The following is a 6,560-nucleotide window of genomic DNA, read 5'->3' as shown; positions in this document are numbered from 1 at the left end:
TTTTTTTTTTTTTTTTTTTTTTTTTTTTTTTTTTGAGTTAGGAATATAAATGAATTTTTTCAACAATTCTGAGATAATTGAAAATAAATTGTGAACGGAATTTTTGTGTATTCGATGTTAAAAAGTTGTGAGAAAAATTACAATCGTATTCATAAAATTTTAATCGTTTTTTTGGGGGGGAATTTATATTCAATAGTAATTCGACATAAAATTTGTTATATTATTATCGCAACTTCATTTTGCAACATAAATTTTTAACAAAATGGACAATAATATAATCAATTATTATTTTGTTTTTTAATAATATATTAATATTTTATTTCAAATAAATGTATACTCTTCATCTACGAGAAATTTACAATTTGGAAGAATAAGAGGACTCACTTTAGGGATGATAAATTTCAATTCTCAAGAGGTATCTCGATCCTTTATTGAATATAAATCTGATAAAAGAAAATTGCAAAAAATAAGAATCAATTTTAAAACACATCCCAAATATAAATTGAAAAATACCATTTCTGAAATCTAATTCTTAAACCTAGTTTTCCTTTTCTCTATATTTCCCACTCAATTTCCACGCTAACTCATCCCTAAAACTCACCCTTTTTCCCCTCCCAAACTACTATTTCCGATTACCAATTTATGTTTCACGAGATTAAATCGATGATATGTGGCGGAAACACGTTCGATGTTCGAAATAATATAATCACACCGAGAGAACCGAAACTCTCAGTCCCTCCATGGTTCACTTTCGACCGTCCACCGATTTGTATCCCAACTAAGCAATTTAGTAAAAACTTTTCCACCGGTGCCGTTTCGTTATTACGTCCCTGGTGGTGGACTCGCTTCGAAACTGAATCTTCCCCAAGTTCCCGTCCTAACTGGAATATAATGTACCGTATATAGACGACGGCCATCCCCGGGAGAAGGATCCCTCAATGATCTCTGAAATCGATTCCACCACCCCCCACCCGTGAATAATTACCACGAACTTATTTCGCTCGTGGCGTCGAGGTCAGTTTCCAATTTCGTGATTATGTATGAAAATATTCTTGATCGAAGTTTCGCGATATATAACATAATATGAGGAACAAACACCTTGTAATTTTTTTTTTTTTTTTTATGTTATCTCGAAGGAAAAGGATCGATCGAGTGTGAAGCTGTGGAGACTTTTTTAAAATTTTGTTCGTATTATATCGAGATATAATGTATATTCGATTGATTTCATCCCCTTTTGGGATAGGATGAAGCTGTCTCTCTGTCGTTCTCGCTTTAGATCCGTTGCTCGGTCGATAATGTCATCACGTAGACGAATCACGAATGGCGCGGATATTAAATAAAACGGAACGGCGCTGTGGTGATCGTTTTTGAGTGCGGGCTTTAAAAAAAAGGAAGGAAGAATTCGTTCCATGGTTTGGACGATTTAATTGGCGCGAGCGATCGGTTGAGAGGAACGGAAGCTCTCGATTCGGTGATCCGTTTAAAGGTTTTTGTTGCTGAAGATCGTTCAAAGATTTTTATGTATCGTACAATTGGATTTTTAAAGGATTTGTTGGGAAATTATGAGAATCGCGTGAGATCATTGAGATTTTCTATATTTAAGAATTTTCGATTATCAATCGATTATTGTAAAATGTTTAAGTAATATAAATTGTATCTCGGTTTATCAAGAGACAGATACTTTCATTATAATTCTCCTGCGTTATTAATTATTATAAATTAAGCATCGCATAAATTAAATGATAATGATAAAAATAATTATTTATAATATAATCAAATTTATTCATTGATTTTGATTCAATTTTAATTTAATTTAATATTATACTTGTTGTCAATTATAATACTTGTTGTTATCAAATTATATTGTTAATATTATTTTGTTTTTTTCTTTTTTTTAAATATTAACAATTTCAAAAAATCTTGAGTTACATCACTTGATTCTTAACCAACCAACAAAATCCGAATATTATTATTTTACGAAAATAAATCTTCTTCTTCTAATTTTAATTTTATGAAAATTGATACATCGAACATCAATTAACGATACGTATTCACCTATTCACGAATGAATTTCGATGCACAAGCAGATTAACGCACAACAGGTTTCCGAGGTTCGATTTAATTAACATATCGATATAATTGTATCGTGAAAACTAGACGATGCGCACTTGATGATTGACCCGAGCGAACGCTTGGCATTCATATCGTTCGAACGTATCTATGACAGAGGCAATTGATAGGATCTATAATGGTCTGGCAAACCGGCGATCACCTCATAATTCATTGGCCGCCGGTTTCGCGATTACTCGCAAAATAGCGGATATTAAGCGAGAAGAGTCGATGAGAAGGAAGACTTTTTGTGTGTAAAAAGATCCGGTGATCAGTAGGTAGTATATTTGTGAATCAGAAGAATTTAATGAATCGCTGAAAATCCTTATTTTCGTTGCGAATGTCACGAATTCTCTTCAGAATTTAATGAATCGCTGAAAATCCTTATTTCCATTGCGAATGTCATGAATTCTCTTCAGAATTTTTACTTGTGGTCCATTTTATAAATAATATATTTTGTATTCGAATATTTTATTCAAAGGATTAATCATTTTCCTTTTCATCTCTCCATTTGTTGTCTTTACTGTATTATTGTAAAAAAATTTCTTCTAAATACAATAATGATTAATAAAAGTAAGCGAACTTTTAAGGGATAACAATCTTGTTTAAACATGATGGGCAGAAATGATGGATGAAGTTTTTATTAAAACGCAACAGCAGAAGAAGATGCAACGTGACCATCAGGCGATTTTGATTGATAAGGTTTAAAATTTGAAATTCTGACCGGCGAAGGGGAAAAAACGCGACCTCTTCCCTGTCTATGCAAAGCATCGTGAGAGGGTTGGACTTGCATGCACGCGTGCCTACGTAAAGGACGTATGTCCACGTCAAACTCCTTCCGAGTGTGCACGTTCTGGAACAAGGCACGTAGTGGCTCCCTTCCGGGCAGTGTTTCCAAAGGACACCACCACCAGTCTACCTCTGTCTCATTTTCCTGCAACCGCCTCAGAATTCACGCTCCCTATTTCTCACCCTCTCTATGAACAGGACGTTTTAGAATTATGGGTTTAGTAAGTGAGATTTAATTGATAAAGAGAACAGAATTTTTATTTAATTTTTTGGAAACGAAATTTTCTTATTATTATTTAAATCAGAAATATAATATTGTACGTATAAAGTATCGTTTTCTTCACGTTTTTTCGAAATTTATTATTCCTCTATCTTTTAAAATATCTTTTGAAAGTTTGAAGAAAAAAATTTTATATTTAAAATTCTTCTTGAATATTAAACTTGAATATTAAAGATGTTTTTTCAATTCAACTTTCCATTCTTCTTCAAATAAGATCATATATTCTTGACATTTGTAAAATATTTGTCAGAATATTGTCACAATATTTATCTTTTTTCTCGTGTAGGCCCCGAGGTTACATGATATAGATATATACATATATATAAAGCTATATGTATAAACTCTTTACTTTCGCCTTATGCATATCTAATGTTCTCGTTGGCCGGATATTTACAAGTCAAATGCTGGCGATCGATACGCGTTAGAAGGATCGGGTGAAACCGACACAGAGGAGAGAAAAACTCACGATGAGAATCTTTAGAGCAAAGAAAATACATAGAAGAGAAACAAGAAAATAAGAAGTAAACGAAAAAAGAGAAAGAAATAGAAACGTGGAGAATAAAGTAATGAAAAAAAAAAGAAAAAAGAGAGAAGAAAATTAAAGGGAGAATACACAAGAAATCAAAGAAGATAATAAAAAAAAAAAAGAAGAAGAAGAAATAAGCAAAAAGAAAAGAAACTTACAGTGAAAATTTTAAAAGTAATAACGATAAGAAGAAAACCGGGAAAGAAATGTAAAGAATGATGTAACGACAAAAAATTGAACGGAGGAAAAGGAGGGAAATTGGAGAGAAAAAGCTCGCGCTAAGAAATTTCCAGTGAAGCGAAAAAAAAAAAAATTATGCGAGAAGAAGAGGGGAGGGGCAAAGAAAGAAGAGGACGACGAAAAAAAAAAAAAAAAAATGAGGCGAGAAGAGGGGGGGGGGGGGAAAGAAAGAAGAGGACGACGACAAAAAAAAAAAAAAATGAGGCGAGAAGAGGGGGGGGGGGGGAAAGAAAGAAGAGGACGACGACAAAAAAAAAAAAAAATGAGGCGAGAAGAGGGGGGGGGGGGGAAAGAAAGAAGAGGACGACGAAAAAAAAAAAAAAACATGAGGAACGATGTTCCTCAGAAAAATGGGACACGCAAAGAAGAAGCGCACTACCGTATTTATTTTGTCTCGGAGCGATGGTTCGCCGCATATCCCGGTGCACAAAAGAATCGTGCCTCCAGTTTCTTCGACGATAAAGTCCGACGGGGGTAAGGAAGAGGAGGGGTGAACTACGGGAACCATGAGTTTTCCGTTACGGGCGGAGACTTCAAAAAGTTGTTCAGCACGAGGGCAAGGAATTGCACGCGACCCGTGCATGTAGAAACTTCTCGCGATCCAAGAGACGGGGGAGGGGGTTGTACTCCCCGAAGGATCTCGATTCCCGGATGAAATAAATACCCAAAAGAGGGTTCCTTCGGGTATCTTTTGTGTTCTTCTTTGCGTGTGCACCGGATTAATCGATTCAATGAATCTTATTACCGATTACAAGATACTAAAGTGTACCTTTTTCGTGTTGAAATCGAAATATATCTCGATATATTGAGATAAGGATAGTGGTTTCGAATGATCTTTCAATTTCTTTTTTTTTCTCTCTCTTTTCTTTTTTTTTTTTTTTTTGCGAGTTATCAGTAAAGGATTCGTTGAAGATTTTATCGCTCAAAGGAATTTGTATACACTCTTTCTTAACCAACTTTATCCTTTAGGAAACTAATTTCGAGCAAGAAAATTTTCTGTCAAGACATATTGCAATCTTTGCGTTTAACTTTTGTCTCTTCCTTCGTCTCTTTGAACGTTACTCTTGGTATTCTGATTCGTAAATAAAATAATATTACTTGACTCTATTACAATAGTATCATATGAATGATAAAAAATGTGTTGAGGAAATGTAATAATTTAATTTCTTCTTTTATAGCGTTTTCACTTCGAGAAGTTTAGTTTATTTGCGTAATAGTAGTATTTCTTTCTTCATTGCAATTTAATAAGCAATAATATAATTTTTTTTTTTTACAAACTTTACTTAACAACATCGTATATTTCAATATAATAAAATAATAATTATAATTAACACAGCTTTATCGAAATGAAAATTCTTTCAATTATTTATGCCGTATTTTTATATGTTTCTATCGGAAAAAATAGAAGATTATTGCGCGTCTCTCAATCATCGTCTCTCATACAACGAGGATTGGCGCAATCTTCGAATCGCATTATTTATCGCGTTACCAATAAACTGTCTGCCAGGCTCGGAATATAAAAATATCGTAAAATTCCGACTTAATTGACAGCGAATTGGTGTTACGTGATAATCGAGCCGGAATTGAAAAAAAAAACGGCATTATCGAGAGGGATTAACGCTCGACATTATTCGATACGCAACGAGAGGGAAATCTCTATAGTAATAGAGACAAAAGAACAATCGTTGTTTAGCATTGTGTTGTTCGCAAAAAAAAAAAAAGCAATTCCAATGGACGAATATTTTTAAACAACGGTATTCCCTTTTATTCACAAGAAAAATTCGTGATAATAATACGAATAGAATAATTATAAAAATAATAAATTAAAATTGACACTAAGGTATTATTTCTAACAATCCCTTGAAACGAAGCTTGAAAAAGTTTGGAAAAGCAAAATTAACCCTTAAACAAATTAATACACCATTTTAAAAATAATAAATCTTCCTTCTCGTCCTCAGAGAGAAGATTTCCTTCTCGCGCACAAATTCCCCCTCCCTAAACATCCTTCTCACTGGAGGATCCTCTCGTATACCAAATTCTGTTGCTCCCTGTACATCCCATTTGTCCGAATCCCAGCCGAAAATAGTCGGGAACGAAAGTCAAGCTTGATGTGCAATACGCTTGATGCCAACCAATTACACGATCGCGTTATAAATATTTGATCAAGGGGGTACACGCAAGCTGCGTGGCTATTTGATAAAGGTCGACCATGGCACAACCCTCGTCAATGGCGAAACGAACGATAACCAAATTGGGATTTGTTCGCGCTCCCTCGTATTTGCCCCCCTCCCCTCTCGTTTCCCTTTTGGGAATCGGTGATAACGCGTGTACCGAGGGGTGTATAACCCCGCGGAAAGAATCGATGCATCCAGCCGCGCGTTTACACGCCATTCCTCCTCCTCGTCGCCTTCACATTCGCCGGAGGGAAAATACGTCCCCTCCTCCTCCTCCTCCTCCTCCTCCTCCTCCTCCCTTATTTCTCCGCGCCTTTCCCTCCTTTCTGCAGGGAGTTTCGAAATAAATTCAAATTGTAAGAACCCGTCTGAGGCACGGTTTGTCGTCGTCGTCGTCGTCGTCGTCGTCGTCGTTGTGCTCAGCCCGGGCTCAGCCGTTTTC

General features: G+C 35.2%; 1 protein-coding gene across 13 annotated transcripts in view; it reads left to right on the top strand.

Moving 5' to 3' along the window:
* The window catches only part of LOC102676276 (leucine-rich repeat-containing protein 24), a 419,962-nt gene that overhangs the window by 403,660 nt on the left and 9,742 nt on the right, over window positions 1–6,560 (top strand). The window lies entirely within an intron of this gene.

The sequence above is a fragment of the Apis dorsata genome, unplaced genomic scaffold (assembly GCF_000469605.1).
Source record: "Apis dorsata unplaced genomic scaffold, Apis dorsata 1.3 scaffold_133, whole genome shotgun sequence".
NCBI classification, from domain to species: Eukaryota; Metazoa; Arthropoda; class Insecta; order Hymenoptera; family Apidae; genus Apis; species Apis dorsata.
Note: the sequence above shows the minus strand (reverse complement) of the source record. Positions and strands in the feature narration are given on the sequence as shown.